We start from the raw sequence: 22,500 nt of genomic DNA, 5'->3' as shown, positions 1-22,500 counted from the left end.
CCCCCCTTGCATCACTTCTACTTTGTAAAAACTTCTCATATGCTAACTTTTTCTCCCTTACTACTCTCTTTACATCATCATTCCACCAATCGCTCCCCTCCCCTTCCGCAGCCACTTTCCTGTAACCACAAACTTCTGATGAACACTAACACTACACTTTTAAACCTACCCCATACATCTTCGACCCCATTGCCTATGCTCTCATTAGCCCATCTATCCTCCAATAGTTGTTTATATCTTACCTTAACTGCCTCCTCTTTTAGTTTATAAACCTTCACCTCTTTCTTACCTGATGCTTCTATTCTCCTTGTATCCCATCTACCTTTTACTCTCAGTGTAGCTACAACTAAAAAGTGATCTGATATATCTGTGGCCCCTCTATAAACATGTACATCCTGAAGTCTACTCAACAGTCTTTTATCTACCAATACATAATCCAACAAACTACTGTCATTTCGCCATACATTATATCTTGTATACTTATTTATCCTCTTTTTCTTAAAATATGTATTACCTATAACTAAACCCCTTTCTATACAAAGTTCAATCAAAGGGCTCCCATTATCATTTACACCTGGCACCCCAAACTTACCTACCACACCCTCTCTAAAAGTTTCTCCTACTTTAGCATTCAGGTCCCCTACCACAATTACTCTCTCACTTGGTTCAAAGGTTCCTATACATTCACTTAACATCTCCCCAAATCTCTCTCTCTCCTCTACATTCCTCTCTTCTCCAGGTGCATACACGCTTATTATGACCCACTTTTCGCATCCAACCTTTACTTTAATCCACATAATCCTTGAATTTACACATTCATATTCTCTTTTCTCCTTCCATAACTGATCTTTCAACATGCTTAAAACAATTGTCTCTACGTCCACAGCAGGACTCGAACCTGCTAACTCTGTATCAGAGTCCACAGTACTTTACCACTGAGCTAGACCGCTTGGGTCTAGCTCAGTGGTAAAGTACTGTGGACTCTGATACAGAGTTAGCAGGTTCGAGTCCTGCTGTGGACGTAGAGACAATGTATATAATATATATGGATTAATGAGCGCTTTTCTCATTACGTATAAACCTTGCTAGTTTCCCTACTCAATCTCTCTCTCATACATAACACAAGCCCACAGACGGAGATTACTTGCCGAAAAAAAACTCAGAGCATTGCAAATGATTATGATAAGATGTCAAGAGCAACAAATTGATATAATGAATAGCAGAGGCAGCCTCAGAAATCTCTGCTCTTATAAAGACAAAATTAACTGTAATGGTAAGTGACGCAATATTTCCAGAGCAGGTATGTGAATCTCTGACAACCCTGTACTGTGCTAGTGTGTCCAGAGCAGATCTGTGAAGCACTGACAACCCTGTACTGTGCTAGTGTGTCCAGAGCAGATCTGTGAAGCACTGACAACCCTGTACTGTGCTAGTGTGTCCAGAGCAGATCTGTGAAGCACTGACAACCCTGTACTGTGCTAGTGTGTCCAGAGCAGATCTGTGAAGCACTGACAACCCTGTACTGTGCTAGTGTGTCCAGAGCAGATCTGTGAAGCACTGACAACCCTGTACTGTGCTAGTGTGTCCAGAGCAGATCTGTGAAGCACTGATAACCTTGTATTTCACTATTGTGTCCAGAGCAGTTCTGTGGAACACTGATAACCTTACACTTCACTATTATGTCAAGAGCAGTTCTGTGGAACACTGATAACCTTGTACTTCACTATTGTGTCCAGAACAGTTCTGTGGAACACTGATGACCGTGTTATTCTACCTAGTGCGTGTACACTGAACATACAATCATACCCGCCTATAAACTCCTACCATCACCATTATTATAATAATATACAGAGACCAAAGGCCCGGTCCAAGGCCACTTCTGGCTCGGGGTTTGTGTGTCCCACACGGCTGAGCTGGGCGCCATTACCTCTAAAATTACAACAATTGACCGGAAACACGTGAAAAAAATTGTTTTATGTGTCTGGAGCGAGGAAGTATGGAAGGCCAGAGAGCACGTAGGAATGGCAGGCTGGAGGGTATGGCTAGCAAGGGGCCGAGGGGTTATGGCTGCCCATGGGGAATGAGGGGGAGAGGGCAAAGGAGATATGTGTGACCATTGTGTGTGGCTGGCCATGGAAATTAGGTGGCATAAATGGCCATGGAGCCAGGAGTGGTCTTCCTTGTTCGAGCCTCGCTGCGCCATTTAGGCTAGTGGACCTCCTGGAACGTATCCAGATCCCAGAGAGGGACTGGAAACGGAAACGACTGTATAAAACTTGGCCTAACAACCCCGATAATACTTCGATTTAATGTTTAAAGGATTACAAAATAATATTACACCTATTAATTCAGTTTTAGACAGGTGACACAAGTTACACACTCAGCCACGATCACGGTAGACAATATCTACTCGACTTAGAGATAAGACATTGAGAGAAACAGTCACAATAACGACATGTTCTCTACCTGTATCTTCATTGTTGTCTGCAGTACGCCTTCGTATCCACTCGCATGACTTCCAAAAAATAAAAAATACGCTTGTATACCGTCTTTCAATCGCCGGCTTCGAAAAAAAACGAATGTTGATATCCCTTCCTCCAATCAGCGGCTTAGTAAAAAATAAATGCGCTCCTTTCCCCCAATCATCAGCTTAAAAAAGCAAACACAAAAAGGTGCCCCCCGCCCCCTTCCTCCAATCAGCGTGTAGACCATGTATCTTCTCCCAGAGTAGCCAGATAATAAATCTTCCTTTTTAGTACCTCGAGTATTCTCCTTTAATTTTAGTACATATTCAAACACAAAAATAAATACTGGCACAAATGATCTCACAAGAAACAAAATGGAAAATAATTTACGTACTGTGTATTGCGGTCTGACGCTGAGTGGATTAGTTTGTGCTTTTAATACATGTGGTTATTAATTATCATTATCACTATTATTATTATTATTATTATTATTATATAAATTAAAGGGATAACTTCTGAGAATTGTTGCATCACCCAAGTTAGAAACAGTGCTTCTTGAAGCATAATGCTTCCTTCCTACTATTACTTGTGTGTGACGCAAGGGAGGGAGGTGAGAGAGAGAGAGAGAGAGAGAGAGAGAGAGAGAGAGAGAGAGAGAGAGAGAGAGAGAGAGAGAGAGAGAGAGAGAGAGAGAGAGAGAGAGAGAGAGAGAGAGAGAGAGACAGACAGACAGACAGACAACCAAAGTTATATTCAGTGTACTTTTTTGGGGGGGCCAACTTATCAACTTTATCGTGAGGTAATCCAATGTATGATGAAATCCATAAAAAAAATTATATTAATTCCATCTTCACGGATTTTTGAGTAGCTATATCTGGCTTAGAGATAGTTTGTACTTACTTATTAATACTCGCCTATTTGAGGGTGCAGAAGTCCAGTCTGAGAGTTCGCGTGACTTGACGGATTTACTCCCTCCTAGTCTCACAGCATCTCACAGTGTCTCACGATGTCTCACAGCATCTCACAGTGTCTCACGATGTCTCACAGCATCTCACAGTGTCTCACGATGTCTCACAGCATCTCACAGCGTCTCACGGTGTCTCACAGCATCTCACAGTGTCTCACGATGTCTCACAGCATCTCACAGCGTCTCACGGTGTCTCACAGCATCTCACAGTGTCTCACGATGTCTCACAGCATCTCACAGCGTCTCACGGTGTCTCACAGCATCTTACAGTGTCTCACGATGTCTCACAGCATCTCACAGTGTCTCACGATGTCTCACAACATCTCACAGTGTCTCACGATGTCTCACAGCATCTCACAGTGTTCTATAGTGTCTTACATGTCTCAAAATATGTCTCACAAAAAAGATGTACATGTAAACTACCTTTTTATTAAGGCTATTGTAACCACACCAGCTCTCACAGTGTCTACAACCTCCCCCTCCCTCCAAACCATCTCCTACAGTGTCTACAACTTCTCCCTCCCTCCACACCATCTCCTACAGTGTCTACAACTTCTCCCTCCCTCCACACCATCTTCCACAGTGTCTACAATTTCCTCCTTCCTCCCCACCATCTCCCACAGTCTACAACCTCCCTACCATCTCCAAGAGTGTCTACAACCTCCCCACCATTTCCCCACAGTGTCTACAACCTCCCCCTCCCTCCCCACCATCTCCCACAGTGTCTACAATCTCCCTCTCCCTCCCCACCATCTCCCATAGTGTCCACAACTTCCCCCTCCCTCCCCACCATCTGCCAGTGTCTACAACTTCCCCCTCTTCACCACCATCTTTCACAGTGTCTACAACCTCCCCCTCCCTCCCCACCATCTCCCACAGTGTCTACAATCTCCCTCTCCCTCCCCACCATCTCCCATAGTGTCCACAACTTCCCCCTCCCTCCCCACCATCTCCCAGTGTCCACAACTTCCCCCTCCCTCCCCACCATCTCCCAGTGTCCACAACTTCCCCCTCCCTCCCCACCATCTCCCACAGTCTACAACCTCCCTACCATCTCCCACAGCGTCTACAACCTCCCCACCATTTCCCCACAGTGTCTACAACCTCCCCCTCCCTCCCCGCCATCTCCCACAGTGTCTACAACCTCCCCCTCCCTCCCCACCATCTTCCACAGTCTCTACAATTTCCCCCTTCCTCCCCACCATCTCCCACCGTGTCTACAACTTCCCCCTCCCTCCCCACCATCTCCCACAGTGTCTACAACCTCCATACCATCTCCCACAGTGTCTACAACCTCCATACCCTCTCCCACAGTGTCTACAACCTCCCCCTCCCTCCCCTGCATCTCCCACAGTCCACAACTTCCCCCTCCCCCCCCACCATCTCCCACAGTCTACAACCTCCCTACCATCTCCCACAGCGTCTACAACCTCCCCACCATTTCCCCACAGTGTCTACAACCTCCCCCTCCCTCCCCGCCATCTCCCACAGTGTCTACAACTTCCCCCTCCCTCCCCACCATCTCCCACACTGTCTACCATTTCCCCCTTCCTCCCCACCAGTCATCCTCCGTCGTGGCTTGCCAGTACTATTATTAACAAGTGTAGCAATGGTAAGGGAGGGGGTGTAGGGATGTAACAGTGAGGGAGGTGACGGGGAAATACTCAGGGGAGGGGGAAGGGGTCGTTGAGAGGTAAGAGAGACAGGAGGGGCGGAGGGTGAGGGATTAGAGATGGTAATGAAAGGAAAGTACCATGGGAATGTACCTGGAGTTTACCTGGTGACCTGGAGAGAGTTCCGGGGGTCAACGCCCCCGCGGCCCGGTCTGTGACCAGGCCTCCCCCTCCCTCCACACCATCTCCTACAGTGTCTACAACTTCTCCCTCCCTCCACACCATCTTCCACAGTGTCTACAATTTCCCCCTTCCTCCCCACCATCTCCCACAGTCTACAACCTCCCCACCATTTCCCCACAGTGTCTACAACCTCCCATAGAAAGTTACGATACATCAATCTGGTATTATATGTAAATACTATAATTACCTATACTACCTAAATTACCCGTGTTTAATTATCTATAAGACTTATATACCCTCCAGTGGCTACACCTAATTATCTTTTACCTTTATTTACTAATAAACAAACAGCAAATATAAACAACTATATACATATCACTCCTGAATAATCCCAGGAAGTCATATATGATAAGCGCCTCTGGCTGAATGGTAGTGACGATACTTAAGATATACACACATACGTGGATCCATACAATGGCACAATAATATATACGCAGAATAACGGTTAAGAAGACGTACGATTTGATAGGATTAATACAATAAATAAGTATTAAAGACAGGACATCACTATTATACCTGTGATCTTAATTTTAATAACACACGCGCGCGCACACATACATACATAGTTTTAAGACGAGGTTTGATAAAGCTCATGGAGTAGGGAGAGAGAGGACCTTGTAGCAATCAGAGAAGAGGCGGAGCCAGGAGCTATGACTCGACCCCTGCAACCACAAATAGGTGAGCCACATGTATCCCTGTTTGCAAATGATGTAAGACTAATGAGAATATAAACGGATGAGGGCAAGGAAAGGCTACAAATGGAACTGGACAGACTGCAGGTACGGTCAGTCAAGTGGCTACTTCAGTTCCAGCCAAGCAAGTGTAAGGCTGTGAAACTTTAGGAAGGAGTCAAGAAAATATGAAATTGAGTATAGACTTGGGGGACAGAGGCTCCAAACTCACTCAAGGAGAAAGTCCTAGGGGTGACCTAAGTACCGAGCATATCACCTGAGAAACCATACCACGGGCGGGGCTTGAACCCCGCGGTTAGAGTCGTAAAACTCCAGACCGACGAGTTAGCCACTGGACCAGCTGGCTACAATAAGATTCATCCAACTAGGTATATTTATACACCACAGGAAGGTTAGCACAGGCACCACTGTGACCACAAATGCAAGTTTTTACAGACGAATCTCCCTCCAGCGTAGCTGTGACGAACTCTAGCTCAAGTTCGTGTGGTTTGTTTGCAATAGTGTCATTACGATTTCGTGAGTCATATCACCTGAGGTACACATCATTCGAATAAACTCTGCACGAAATGATCGTCTGGCAAATCTAAGACTACGTAGCTTTCAAGAATCTCAATTAAGTCATTCACCAACCTGTGTACAACATATGTCAGGACCATCTTGAGTATGTAATCCCAGCAGGGAAACCACATTTGAAAAAAGCATGTTAAGAAACTGGAGAAAGTGCAGAGGTATGCAAGGAGAGTAGTTCCAGAACTAATGCTAATAAGATATGAGGAAACTCTAAGGATACCGAACTTGATACAAGACAATAAAAGAATCAAGGGAGATACAACTGCATGCAAAATATTAATCAGACTTGATAGGGCGGACACTGACAGACTATTCGAGATGAGACGAACAAGTACACGAGGGCACAGATGGAAGTTAAAGGCACAAGTATATCAGTAAGTATTCAGACTGAGGGTAATCAAAATGTGGAATGATCTGGATGAAGTGTAGGCAAGCTCAATACATAATTTTAAGAATAGACATGACAAGCCCACGAGGCTAGGAGGGCGTGCATCCGGAAATTGGTAAATTAAGAGGCAGGGGGCAAGAGCTGAAAATCGACCCCTGAAATCACATTACGTGAATACAAATACGTGAGCGTACACGCCCATCTTGGAGTATGCAGCGCCAGTATGGAACCCATATCTGGCTTATAAAACAAGTAAAAAAAAACTTGGAAAAGTGTAAAAGTTTGCAAAGCAACAAGTCCCAGAGATGAGGGGTATGAGCTATGAGGAGCTAAACCTGACGACACTAGAAGACAGAAGAACCAGAGGACAGTGCGAATCTGAGGAGGGTCTCAGGTACACGAGGTCACAACTGGAAATTGAAAGCACATATGAAATATAGGGATGTTAGGAAGTACTTCTTTAGCCTCAGAGAAGTGGTAGAGGCGGAACCCTTACATAGCTTTAATAATACTGTAGGTATAATAAGGCTCACGCAGCGAGGAAAGTGAAATCAGTAACGGTGAGGAGGCGGGGACAGGAGCTAAGACTAACCCTGCAACCACAATTAAGTGAACACCCACCCAAGGTCGTGTCTAACCAGAAAGAACCTTCAACAACCAGTAACCAACTAACAACCTCTGCTATCCTCAACAACAAAAATAAATTAAAAATCAGTATGCATATTTTTTTCGGTGCCGGAGTGAACGCTTCGCAGGACAAAAGATTTTTCGGAAAATTAAAAATGTAATTACTGGCGACACCGTTTTGGGAGAGAGTGTTCTCATTGAGAGGATTTAAGAGCTCTGAATATAAATCTCACACTGATAACACGCTAATTAATGGGCCGTCAAACCTCATTTACGAATAATTACATTGCACCCCTCCCCCATTCTTCCTTTCCCCCCTTCTCATTCTCAGCTTGTACATACCTGACACGACTCGTGGCTTAATCATTCCATCATCCTTTCCTCGTCTCTTCTCTGCATTCCCTTCATTATCATTTTTATACTCCTCGTTTCCCCCTCCTCTTCATCGACCTACAGTTTTTTTATATACCGCCTGAATTCCCCTCCTATCATTAACTTTTACTCTCCGTTCCTTTCCATCGTCTTGCATTTATCACGTTCTTCTCCGCCCACGTATCACCTGTCTCTAAGACCACCTGGCTCTAGAACCTATCTAGCACCACCTGGCTCCAACACCCGCCTAGCATGCTCCTAGGTCTAACCCTGTATGGACAGGTAAAAGTTTACAGACACACTCAAGGACTGAGCCCCAAGAGAAATATTGCGTATCCAGAAGCACAGACATATCCAGAAAAAGGACTATGCAACTCCCAAGTTGCTGAGAGCAACTTGGGCATTCAATTAAATAGAGAGATGCAACTTTCCAGTGGAAGTGTAATGATGCAAGAACTGATGTGGTCAGATGCAATGAGAACAATGACAGTTCTCTGAACTGTATCAAGAAAACCAGTACATGGGAAGCTTTCCCTGATGTGAGAACAGTACTCAGACAAGGGGACAGAAGGAATGCTTCCTTTAATGTGAGAACAGTACTCACAGACATGGGGACAGGGAAAGCTTTCCCCTGATGTGAGAACAGTACTCACAGACAAGGGGACAGGGAAAGCTTTCCCTGATGTGAGAACAGTACTCACAGACAAGGGGACAGGGAAAGCTTTCCCTAATGTGAGAACAGTACTCACAGACAAGGGGACAGGGAAAGCTTTCCCTAATGTGAGAACAGTACTCACAGACAAGGGGACAGGGAAAGCTTTCCCTAATGTGAGAAGAGTACTCACAGACAAGGGGACAGTAAGAAAGTATCGGTATCAGTCTACAATTCAACATCAGAGTCGATAGTGGTATCGGCAAAACATCTGGTATGTTCTCATCCCTACTTTTGAATGACCTCAAGTACCTACTGAACCTGGAAGGGATTCTTTATGACATTAGATACTCTTATAATTGCAGAACTGTGAGATTTCTAAGCCAAATCAGAAGTAATTGCAATGACTACGATAACTAGACTTGTTTCGGCCGATGCACGATATAATATACAATATCCTTATTTCTACATGTACATGTACGTTGGACTGCGTGCGGCCAGGAGTAACAGCCTAGTTGATCAGGCCCTGATCCATCGGGAGGCCTGGTCATGGACCGGGCCGCGGGGGCGTTGATCCCCGGAATAACCTCCAGGTAAGGTATACAGATCATAGCTGATATCACTGACATACTACTATATAGAAAGCCCCTTGTTATGTAGAGCATTTCTCGCAAATTAGGTCAGTTTTATCCCAGGATGCGACCCACACCAGTCCACTAACACCCAGGTACCCATTTTACTGATGGGAAACATAAACCACTGTAAAGAAACACGTCCAATATTTCCACCCTGGCCGTATGAAGCGAGACTTTAGCCCCCAGGCCACGGGGTATCCCCCTATATCCCATAAACCCAGCCCTTTCTACCCCAATGCACGCAAAAGAAGAGTACAGAGTGCAGAATATGTTTCTAATACAATTATTAATCAATGTTGAAGATTTTAAGTTGATTACAGAAAACAATCAAAAGTTTTTAGTGGAGACTACTGATAATTTTTTTTTCAATAAAAACAGCAAATTGTCCAATACATTAACCAAAACCATTCCGAACTTTCCACCAAGACACACGAGCGTTGAAAGTTTGAAGCCAATCTGAAGAATCATTTGCTAGTTATCATACGGAAACCAGCATCCCTATTTGTTTAACAGAAATAACAAATTTAAGATTTCCAGAGCCCAATAACTATACATACCTTTGTCTGAGCTAAATACACCGGTTCCAAGTTTGAAGACGTTCAGAAATTGCATTCTTAAATTACCACAGGTAAAAAACACGGTGCCCCATACGTTTGTAATATAACTGGCAAATTGACCCCAACACCAGCCCAGATCAGTCCTAACAATTTTCTGACATACATTAGCATTCAGAATTTGCCTCCTATCAGAAGAGGCATTCTGTAGTTATTGTTTATCTGGAGTTTATCTGGAGAGAGTTCCGGGGGTCAACGCCCCCGCGACCCGGTCTGTGACCAGGCCTCCTTAGGTCAGTGTCCCAGGATGCGACCCACACCAGTCGACTAACACCCAGGTACCCATTTTACTGATGGGGAACATAGACAACAGGTGGAAAGAAACACGTCCAATGTTTCTACTCTGGCTGGGAATCGAACCCAGGCCCTCATCGTGTGAAGCGAGAGCGTTAACCACCAGGCCATTTGAGAAACCATTTGAATAAAATTGGCAACTTAAAATTATGGAGCTCAATAACGTTCCACTTACGATCTGAAACCGATCAGAGGAGGCATTCCATATTTACTGTTAATTATAGAGGTGAATAACGTTCCATTAAATACAACCGCACTATCGCTGTTACCAACAAGGTATTTGTTGTTAGGTGACACAACACAAGTGTAACTTGTGGCGGCAGTGTGGCACCTCAGGAACTTTACTCGAGGCCTGGTCACGAACAGAGCCGCGGGGGCGTAGACCCCAAAACCCCCCTCCAGGTATATTCCAGGTAACATACTGCCGGTAAATCTACTCGCTTCATGACGGGGTATATGCTACGCTCGTGCAACATCTGGGAATCCTTACTGAGGAAACGTTTCGCCAGCTACTGGATTCTTCAGTCCAATACAGTGGCGAAAAGTCTGTTTTCCAAAGCATTTACATCACAAAGTGTATATAGTACCATTGTATAAAAGCCCCTGGTGGGAGCGAAACGTTTCGAAAGTTACCTAGCATTATATTTAGGAAACTGAACGTTTCACGAGGACGTTTCTCCATCCGGTCTTCCAAATGTTCCACATTTCCCTGCCCGTCTCGGTCTCCTCTTCTCTAGAGAGAGAGAGAGAGAGAGAGAGAGAGAGAGAGAACCCGAAATTCTCATGAGATCAGTTCTCCAAAATTGGTTTCCAGAATTTTTCACATGTCTGAGAACGTTTTTCCAAAATGTTTTTATACATCCACGCAAACTTGTGCATGTATACATGTGCATTGTACAATTGTATACATAAATGTACATTTGCATATGTATAAGAGTATACATATAAGAATATACATATAAATATATACGTACATTGATAAGTACATATGAATAATTAAACATGTTTGTGCATATGTGTGCGCCTTTATGCACACATGTATATATGCCTATTCATATGTATACATATACACTCTCTTGAAGGTCTGAAGGAGGAGGCTTTCTCAAGTTATCGCAATACAATACAATTCGGGAAAGGACTACATAACACTGACCATAATGCACCAGCACATGTAAAGAGTTGCATGATCCTTGCCATAGTCACAGTAAACCAATTTCAAAAATTTGAAGCCGATCGGAATAAGCATTCTCGAGTTATAAATAAAAACACAGTAAACCAATTTCAAAAATTTGAAGCCGATCGGAATAAGCATTCTCGAGTTTAAATAAAAACTTTGGAAGAAGGAAAAAAAAAAACAGTCTATAATATACCAACTCCAGGATAAAACTTGACGATAAATAGTAAGCAACATGACTCACTACTCTCGTCAAACTTTAAAACGCTATAAAAAAAATACAAGTTTTATGAGATATACTCTATTTAAAATGATCTACAATTATATAAGAATTTTTTTTTTTTCACTAAAGTCTAATTTGCATATCATGAATATACTTCAAGGCCCAGATGGTGAAGAGATGTGAAGTAATCTTTTATATATTGTCACTTATAGTGACGTATAATTCCTCTATAATATATTACTGCTGAAGAGTTGAAACCGATCGCATGAATCATTTACAAATTACCACATGAAATCCAATACTTTAACTTTCGCAATTTCTTCAATAAAATTGCCAATCTGGAGCCTATACAGCCGACGAGCAATCCAAGAATTTCTCTAAAATAAATCAGAGATAATAGTTTGAAGCCGATCAGAAAAGGCATTCTTCAGTTGCTACATAGAAACCAATTTATTTCATAAAATCGACAAATTACAATTTACACAGAAAGTGAATGTCAACATTTTGCAATACGACCCACCATCACGGAAAGTTTCAAGCCTATCTGACTATTTTCCAGTTACCAGACTCCAACAATTCCATATTTTTTAACTATGTTCGTAAATAGTCAGATTTACATCTACACAGAGTGAACTCACAGTAACATCTACACAGTGAACTCACAGTAACATCTACACAGTGAACTCACAGTAACATCTACACAGTGAACTCACAGTAACATCTACACAGTGAACTCACAGTAACATCTACACAGTGAACTCACAGTAACATCTACACAGTGAACTCACAGTAACATCTACACAGTGAACTCACAGTAACATCTACACAGTGAACTCACAGTAACATCTACACAGTGAACTCACAGTAACATCTACACAGTGAACTCACAGTAACATATACACAGTGAACTCACAGTAACATCTACACAGTGAACTCACAGTAACATCTACACAGTGAACTCACAGTAACATCTACACAGTGAACTCACAGTAACATCTACACAGAGTGAACTCACAGTAACATCTACACAGAGTGAACTCACAGTAACATCTACACAGTGAACTCACAGTAACATCTACACAGTGAACTCACAGTAACATCTACACAGTGAACTCACAGAGTAACATCTACACAGAGTGAACTCACAGAGTAACATCTACACAGAGTGAACTCACAGAGTAACATCTACACAGAGTGAACTCACAGAGTAACATCTACACAGAGTGAACTCACAGTAACATCTACACAGAGTGAACTCACAGAGTAACATCTACACAGTGAACTCACAGAGTAACATCTACACAGAGTGAACTCACAAAGTAACATCTACACAGAGTGAACTCACAGAGTAACATCTACACAGAGTGAACTCACAGAGTAACATCTACACAGAGTGAACTCACAGAGTAACATCTACACAGAGTGAACTCACAAAGTAACATCTACACAGAGTGAACTCACAGAGTAACATCTACACAGAGTGAACTCACAGAGTAACATCTACACAGAGTGAACTCACAGAGTAACATCTACACAGAGTGAACTCACAGAGTAACATCTACACAGAGTGAACTCACAGAGTAACATCTACACAGAGTGAACTCACAGAGTAACATCTACACAGAGTGAACTCACAGAGTAACATCTACACAGAGTGAACTCACAGAGTAACATCTACACAGAGTGAACTCACAGAGTAACATCTACACAGAGTGAACTCACAGAGTAACATCTACACAGAGTGAACTCACAGAGTAACATCTACACAGAGTGAACTCACAGAGTAACATCTACACAGAGTGAACTCACAGAGTAACATCTACACAGAGTGAACTCACAGAGTAACATCTACACAGAGTGAACTCACAGAGTAACATCTACACAGAGTGAACTCACAGAGTAACATCTACACAGAGTGAACTCACAGAGTAACATCTACACAGTGAACTCACAGAGTAACATCTACACAGTGAACTCACAGAGTAACATCTACACAGTGAACTCACAGAGTAACATCTACACAGTGAACTCACAGAGTAACATCTGCACAGAGTGAACTCACAGAGTAACATCTACACAGTGAACTCACAGAGTAACATCTACACAGTGAACTCACAGAGTAACATCTACACAGTGAACTCACAGAGTAACATCTACACAGTGAACTCACAGAGTAACATCTACACAGTGAACTCACAGAGTAACATCTACACAGTGAACTCACAGAGTAACATCTACACAGAGTGAACTCACAGAGTAACATCCTCTTAAGATGCATCACTCATTAAATATTAAAAACCTTCAGACCAGGTACATATAAGTATATTTAACGTCATTTAACAGGGGAAAATTTTTTCACAATATTTTACGCATAGAACTGGCAAATGTGCGTCTACACTGTGCGCCTACACTGTGTGTCTACACTGTGCGTCTACACTGTGCGTCTACGCTGTACTTCTACACTATGTGGCTACACTGTGCGCCTACACACTGTGCGCCTATACACTGTGCGCCTATACACTGTGCGCCCACACACTGTTCGCCTACACACTGCAAATATGCGCCTTCAGCCATAGAGTTGTTAGGAAGTAGAACAACTTGAAGAGTGGTGTAGTGGAGGCAGGATCCATACACAGCTTTAAGAAGAGATACGATCAAGCTCATGGAGCAGGGAGAGGGTGGACCTAGTAGCGACCAGCGAAGAGGCGGGACCAGGAGCTGTGAGTCGACCCCTGCAACAACAAATAAGTAAGTACACTGTGCGTCTACACACTCCACCGTCGGTGCTAAGTTGAATGTGTCAAGATATGGAACCAGTTTCAAGAATCTTGGAAATAGTTTTGAAACGCTGACTAGAGGCCACTGACTCCAGTAATTGCATTAACTATTCCCCACCCTCCAGGTAGGTAGGCAGGTAGACACCCTCTATGTAGGTAGGCAGGCAGGCACTCGACAGGTAGATAGGCAGGTAGGCACCCTCCATCTAGGTAGGCAGGTACACACCCTCCAGGTAGGTAGGTGCACACCCTCCAGGTAGGTAGGTAGGCAGGTGCACACCCTCCATCTAGGTAGGCTGGTAGGCTTTCTCAAGTTGTACACGAAAGTTTGGATAAGAAAATCAGACAACCAATTCAGGGATACTTCGTAACGCAAGACATTCCTTCAGGGATACCTCGTAACGCAAGACACTTCTTCAGGGATACCTCATAACGCAATAAAGAGGTTAGAGATAGGTCAGCTAATGACAGAGGCTAACAAAAGGCAGGTCACAGGGATAGGAGGCGGAAGATAAAGTAAAAGGAGGTAGGAGCCAGAAGGTGACAGGATGTTGGAGGAAGGAGAGGCGAGGACACGACAGGAAGCAGCAGAAAGAAGTGACATGAAGTGGCAGGAGTGATAGGGAGCAGCAGGAGGCAGGAAGTGAGGGGAAGCAGCAGGTAGTGAGAGGAAGCATGAGGAGGCAAGGGGTGAGAAGAAGCAGCAAGAGTCCCTCAGTGGGAGGGTTGGGAGTAGATGAGGCAGCAGTACTAACCCGTAGGGATCAATATTCACAACATATGGACACCCAGACTCACGTCACCTCACTTGGCCTGCCTCCTTACTGTCTCCAACACTCCCTCCCTCCCCGCCTCTCTCAACACCTCCAGCACTGCCTCCCTCACTACCTCTAACACTGCTTTCTTCACTACATCCAAAATTGCATCCCTCATTACCTACCTCAAATACTGCCCTCCCCATTCACTACCTCTAACATTCTCCCTCACTACCTACCTCAAATACTACCCTCCCCATTCACTACCTCTAACATTGTCTCCCTCACTACCTACCTCAAATACTACCCTCCCCATTCACTACCTCTAACATTCTCCCTCACTACCTACCTCAAATACTGCCCTCCCCATTCACTACCTCTAACATTGTCTCCCTCACTACCTACCTCAAATACTGCCCTCCCCATTCACTACCTCTAACACTGTCTCCCTCACTACCACTAATACTGCTTCCCACACTACCTTCAATATTGCCTCCCTTACTACCTCCAGCTCTGCCTACAATACTGCCTCCCTCACTAACTCCAATATTACTTATCTCACCTCCAACACAACCTCCCTCACTGCCCTCCATCTCCACTGCCTCGCTAACCTCCCTCAATATACTTCAACATGATGAGCACAGGTTTTTCTCCCTTTCAACTCCTCCTCACTCCCAAACTTCCTCCACCATCATTCCCCATCACAATCTCCCTTACTACCCAACACCAACTCTCACTTTGTCCCAATCACCTTCTTTCTCACCACCATCTATTGCTGAGGCTTGCTTTCCCTCCCTCCCTCTCTCTCTCTCTCTCTCTCTCTCTCTCTCTCTCTCTCTCTCTCTCTCTCTCTCTTTCTCTCTCATTCTCATTCTTTCACCAGTGCTTCTTACACCTCTCCTCTTTCCTTCAGCACTCATGCCACTACGTAATCAGCGCCCCTGCTTCTCATTCCTCATTCCATCGTAAATTTTCACTTTTTCTCCGCCGCCGTCTTCTTTCTCTTCTACGTCTTCTATAATTAACATAAACTGAAACTCTCAGCTTCAAGTCATGACCGTCAGATGTCGTGTTGGGCACTTCTGTAACCTTCTTCCTCTTGAAGAGGCGCCTCAGTTACCGTCTTCTAATATCATGTTTATTTTTCCCCTATAATCTACCTTGCCCATAATTAATATCGTATTTACTTTGTCTGCTTTCATAAGGTGAAGTCCGGGATATTTTCTTAATTTATGGTATAACTTAACAAATCTTTGAGGATAATTGTGTTGCCATAAATTAAGGAAAGATCCTAGACTTCACCTTACGAAAGCAGACAAAGTAAATGTGATAGCAATTATGGACAAGGTAGATTATAGGAAAAAAATAGCATATTAGAAAAGAGGGAAACTGACGTACCTCTTAACTCTCACCATTTTACCTCTCCCTACCTGTGACATACCTGTTATCCCTTCCTAGAGTTCTTATTTAGTCTCCTCTGTATTCGACTGACGTAGAGACGCCCAAGTGCTGCACCTGTGTCTCATTCATTAACGTGTGGGTATTGTATATCATTATTATAATGAGAGTTCTTTTAACCTCGCAGCTCGGCCTGAGGCCACCAGGCTTTCTTGTTTCCTGTGCGTTCAACCAGACTGTTACTGAATAAATGACATGTGCAAACACTTATGAGCAACGTAGATAAATGGCTCAGAGAAACGAGTTGACATATTAGACACGTGCAACACTTGGGTATCTCTATTGAGGAAACGTTTCCCCACACAGTGGCTTCATCAGTCCTATACAATAGGAAAAAGAATAGTAAAGATCAGGAGTTTGAAGTAATCAGTCCATCAATCTTGAAAAGAGTGATGGACTGATTACATGCATGTGTATTTGTACTTGCGATCAATCTGATACACAGATTCCTTCCAGTTTCTCCCACGTAGTTCTTACTGCAGTGTCTGCCTGGGATTGCGTAGACACCAGAAGCAGAAACTAGGTGAGAGATGGAGGGTTGTTTCCAGGTTAAGTCCTTTATGGATGTGGTGGCTATGATGATCTTAGAGTGCTCCAACGCGCGCGCGCGCGCGCACACACACAAATGGACACAGAAACAAGGGGTCACAATTGGAAGCTGAAGACCCAGATAAGTCAAAGAGACGTTAGGTAAGTGTTTCTTCAGCCACAGAGTTGTTAGGAAGCGATGTAGTGGAGGCAGGAACCATACATAGTTTTAAGACGAGGTATGATAAAGCTCATGGAGCAGGGAGAGGGAGGACTCAGTATCGGTCAATGAAGAGGCAAAGCCAGGAGCTAAGCTTCGACCCTTGCAATCACAATTAGGTGAATTAGGTAAGTACACACACACATACTCGCACATACTCACACACACACACACACACACACACACATACACACACGAGTTCTGTGCAGCCCACACTCTTGTGACCCCACACTCGTCTAGCGCATCTGAGAAAATTAGGCAGCAGCACCTGGGCAAAAAACACTACACAGTACTCAATGGATTTTTTTTTTGTGGGTGGGGAGGGGGTGGGAATAAATTGCATTAGTTGTGGCAAAGATTCAGAAACACATCAAGAATATTAATGAGTCATAGGCACTACACAGTTTCATGAGAGGAGCACTCATGACCTGTCGTGCAGTGAGAGTTATCGTTAAAGATATTACTGTCCAGGCAAAGAATAGCTGATACAGAGAGGGGTTGGGGAAGGGGGTAACACTTCACCACCACTCGTTATATGCGTGCATATTTGAGCGTTGCACATGTTCACCAAGACATCTCGCTGCCAGACGTGTCGCCTCAGTTTTTTTTTCCTGGTTAAATATACGTTTAAGTTTATGAATCGTACTGCAACATAACCTAAAATAACGAAAATCTATGTAGAGGGAACCGTGTTAAGATGTGAACGAGGTGGCGTCTCTTGAAGTTATGACGGGAGGAGAGATAAGATAGTATTAAGGAGCACCTGCTAGAGACTATCAGCATGCAGGTATGCCAGGTGTTCTTACAGGTGTGTTTATGGCATCTCAAGTGTTGTCAGTATGGGAGAAAACACCTGTTAGCGAGGAATGGATGAAGAGAAGGCAGTGCTGGACTCCAAGTCTCAGACTACTAATGGGACGATACCAATTTCTTCTTTTTTCCGTCAATACCTATTCTAGATTTTAGGTCGGTACCGATACCAGTAAAATGTGCTGGTACTTTCCGATACCGTAACCTTGGCATGCTTCTAACAGGAGGACTGGAGGGAGGGAGGACATAAAGCTGAACACCTTAATTAACCAGATGCTGCAGGTCTCACAACTGCTCCCTCCTTGAGGTAGCAAGAAAAAATCTTAACTCTTAAAATAAAACAAGAACATTAACGTGGACCCTCATTCAAGAGTTAATGAGGCGATGACTGTTAGTCATAAACCGTTAATGAACTGACTGTAGTCAATTATTTAACAGTTAATGAGGAGATTGTCGTAACTCACCCAACAGCTCGTGGGATTACTGTTGATCTTCTCATGAGATGATTATTAGTCTGCTACTGTGAATGTGTATCATGAAATAATTAAAATAAATAGCTTGGGGTTTTATAAGTGAAACACAAATCATCTTAGCCCTACGACAGGTAATTTGTGGCTCAGGTGAAAAGTCGCTGATTGATACAAGTTTCTTCAGCGATGAGTAATCTAAGGCATCCTGGGTGACTTGTAAACAATCTCTCTCTGTGGCGGGTCACAATAAGAACATAAGAACATAAGAATGGAGGAACACTGCAGGAGGCCTGTTGGCCCATACTAGGCAGGTCCTTTACAATTCATCCCACTAACAAAACATTTGCCCAACCCAATTTTCAATGCCACCCAAGAAATAAGCTCTGACGTGAAAGTCCCACTCAAATCCAACCCCTCCCACTCATGTACTTATCCAACCTAAATTTGAAACTACCCAAAGTCCCAGCCTCAATAACCCAACTAGGTAGACTGTTCCACTCATCAACTACCCTATTTCCAAACCAATACTTTCCTATGTCCTTTCTAAATCTAAACTTATTTAATTTAAATCCATTACTGCAGGTTCTCTCTTGGAGAGACATCCTCAAGACCTTATTAATATCCCCTTGATTAATACCTATCTTCCACTTATACACTTCGATCAGGTCTCCCCTCATTCTTCGTCTAACAAGTGAATGTAACTTAAGAGTCTTCAATCTTTCTTCATAAGGAAGATTTCTAATGCTATGTATTAATTTAGTCATCCTACGCTGAATGTTTTCTAACGAATTTATGTCCATTCTGTAATATGGAGACCAGAACTGAGCTGCATAATCTAGGTGAGGCCTTATTAATGATGTATAAAGCTGCAGTATGACCTCTGGACTTCTGTTGCTTACACTTCTTGATATAAATCCCAGTAATCTATTTGCCTTATTACGTACGCTTAGGCAAATGGAGTAATACAGATAAAAAGGCATACTTTCAGGCACGATGTCTGAATAAAAGCTCGTTCTGCAACGTGTCCTCTCTCTTAGTGGTCACAAAGAGGGTAAAGCAACTCCTAAGCAAGGCAAGAAGTCATAGTTGATGGTTACCTGAGAACCAGCGTCTATTAAGACAGCAGCACTAGCAACACTGGACTATAATCATTGTTGCACAGTGCAATGTTCAATGGTAGCGCCTCACGCAAGGCGCTACCTCCTCCCTCTCTCTCTCTCCTGCAAATACTAACCCTTCTTGTCACTGGAGTTTTTAAGAAAACAAGAACAGAATTGTGCTTACGAATTGTCAGCCTTGATCACAAATATCACTAATAATACTGTAGAGGACAAGAGTACTATAAATATGTTAGAACAAGACATAATACTTTGTATGGATATCTCATGTTTACGCTGCAGGTTAGGTTAGGTAAAGTCCGTCAGGAAACAGGACAAATGTTTCCTGACGCGGGTCTTAGTCAGATGATGACCCGCCTTTGAGCTTTTGGTCATCTGACCGAGGCCTTCCGCTGGCTTACCGGTCCACCCCTTTAAAAATTATGGTCATTTATAACCATTGTTATTATATATATGTTACGCTGCAAGGAACAAGAAATTATAGACTTCAGGTTTGGAGAAATTGGAACAAATTACAAGGAAAATCCAAATTAAGAATCTAAAGTATAAATTCACTAGTGATTCAGTATAGAACTACATAGTTATATCAGGTGAAACTTGTGCTTATGGTAAGAAAGGTGGAAATGAAAGGTCGGTGACGGTGGTGGCCAGGATTTGTTTAGATTGCCTCTACGTGTGGCAGTTTGGTGTAACAACTCCAAGAGAGTGAATAAGTAGGCATATTTAGGCACAGGTACACATAAGTACAATTGTCATACATGGCATGTCATCTTACATGGCATGTTATCCTGCATAACATGTCATCTTACATGGCATGTTATCCTGCATAACATGTCATCTTACATGGCATGTTATCCTGCATAACATGTCATCTTACATGGCATGTTATCCTGCATAACATGTCATCTTACATGGCATGTTATCCTGCATAACATGTCATCTTACATGGCATGTTATCCTGCATAACATGTCATCTTACATGGCATGTTATCCTGCATAACATGTCATCTTACATGGCATGTTATCCTGCATAACATGTCATCTTGCATGGCATGTTATCCTGCATAACATGTCATCTTACATGGGATATCATCTTGAATAACATGTCATCTTGCATAACACATCTTGCATGGCATATCTTGCAGAGTGGCATATCAGATCTTACCTAATCATACATTTCGATCACAGGCGAGTCTTCTCAACATCAACGAACACAACATTGTGTCTACTGGAAAGTGTGTCATAATTAAGATGTTCACATGATAACAGCGAGGAAGTACAGGACTTACGATGCTGCATCAGCACAGCTACGACCACCATCACACACACTAACAACAACAACAACAAAAGAAACAGGAAATGAAGAAAAAGCACCAGGAACAGCAAAGGTAAAAGAAACAACAACAACAGTCAAAGGAGCAGCAAAAACACCACATTAGAAGCAACAGCAACAGTAGCAAGAGCACTACCAACAGGAGCACTACCAACGGGAGCACCATCAACAGCAACAGGACCAAAAACCGGCTTGTCAAGAGGAACAGCAGTAGCAACAGCAAGAGCAACTAACTCTGCCTGAGCAGCCGACACCAGGAGTGAAGCACTCGGCAGAAAATTGATATTGACAACGTTGCACTTACCGTTGCTTCCAGCAGTGTCGTGAACAGGTGCAACAATCTTACCTATAACATATAAAAGCTAAGCACTTCCCAGGGTTGAATAGATGCAACAACCTCGCTTACAAGTGTATAAAGCTACACGTTTTGCAGGGTTCAATTCCACCAGAACGCTATTCAAAACTACTGCCGTGGCATTTGTAAGAGTTGTATCTATAGATGAGGGAAAACAGCAACGCTATTTTCTGATACATTTCCTCTCAACGGATATACAAGTTACCTTGATAAGTCTTCCTTACTTCTCTTACCTTAGTGTTGTTACCCTACCGGATATAATGACGTACCGCTGACAGTACTAAAGGTGTTCCGGAGGTTAACGCCCCCGCGGCCCAATCCTTGACCAGGCCTCCCGGTGAATCAACTTGGCTGTTACTGCTGGCCGTACGTAGTTCAACGTACGAAACACAGCCCGGCTGATCGAGTACTGACTTTGGGTATCTGTCCAGATTCCAAGCAAACTTTTATTGTGTCAACGTACATTTGTATTTTGACACGAGAGGGCAACGTAGACAAAATACAAGCGTACTCTGTAGCCGTGTCTTTCTCTTCCTACTATCTTTACTACCCGTTGCCTCTTCCCTCATCCTCTGTACATCACAAAGCTCTTTACCTCCCGAAGCCAATATCAATAAATTTCCTTGTCTCTTGTGGTGATCAGCGACAGGTAAATAAATAAAGTCAATAATGGCCGCCAGTAAAGAGCCTTCCTGTAAAAGTTTTAGTTCGTCAGTTCGCCGCAGTCCGCGGGAGAACACAGTGGCGCTGCTATCGAGCCCTTCTCACAGATACCACTTCCGTTCTGAGACACGCACGCGTATTCATGCGTGTCCGTGTATGAGCGCGCGCACACTAACACAAACTTAAGACCTTTTAGAAGAAACTCCCTCCCCCCCATCTAAAGGAAATAGTCCCATAAAAGCAAAAAAACTATTAAAGACTATTCCGTAGGAAAAAGCACATCACAGCAACTTACCGCACTTCTCCCCCTCCCCCCCCCCTTCTCCAAGGACCCACCGCCATCAACCGCCTTAATGGACGATGGCGTAAATTTCCCCCCAATTATTATACTCATTAATTAAGATGGGGGAAATTACTGGTAAACATCATTTACCTCTCGTCGTAAATTTGCTGGAATCAGCATTTTCTTCCCCAAGATTGGTTT

General features: G+C 43.4%; 1 long non-coding RNA gene across 1 annotated transcript in view; it reads right to left on the bottom strand.

Annotated features, from left to right (window-relative positions):
• Positions 1-2,504: 2,504 nt before the first annotated feature.
• The window catches only part of LOC128692991 (uncharacterized), a 640,242-nt gene continuing 620,246 nt past the window's right edge, over positions 2,505-22,500 (bottom strand). The window contains exon 4 of the long non-coding RNA XR_008407657.2: positions 2,505-2,515. This is a non-coding gene — a long non-coding RNA (uncharacterized lncRNA). The remainder of the gene's footprint in view (positions 2,516-22,500) is intronic.

The sequence above is a fragment of the Cherax quadricarinatus genome, chromosome 38, assembly GCF_038502225.1.
Source record: "Cherax quadricarinatus isolate ZL_2023a chromosome 38, ASM3850222v1, whole genome shotgun sequence".
Taxonomy (NCBI): domain Eukaryota; kingdom Metazoa; phylum Arthropoda; class Malacostraca; order Decapoda; family Parastacidae; genus Cherax; species Cherax quadricarinatus.
The sequence above is the reverse complement of the archived record's forward strand: the minus strand, read 5'-3'. Positions and strand labels throughout refer to the sequence as shown.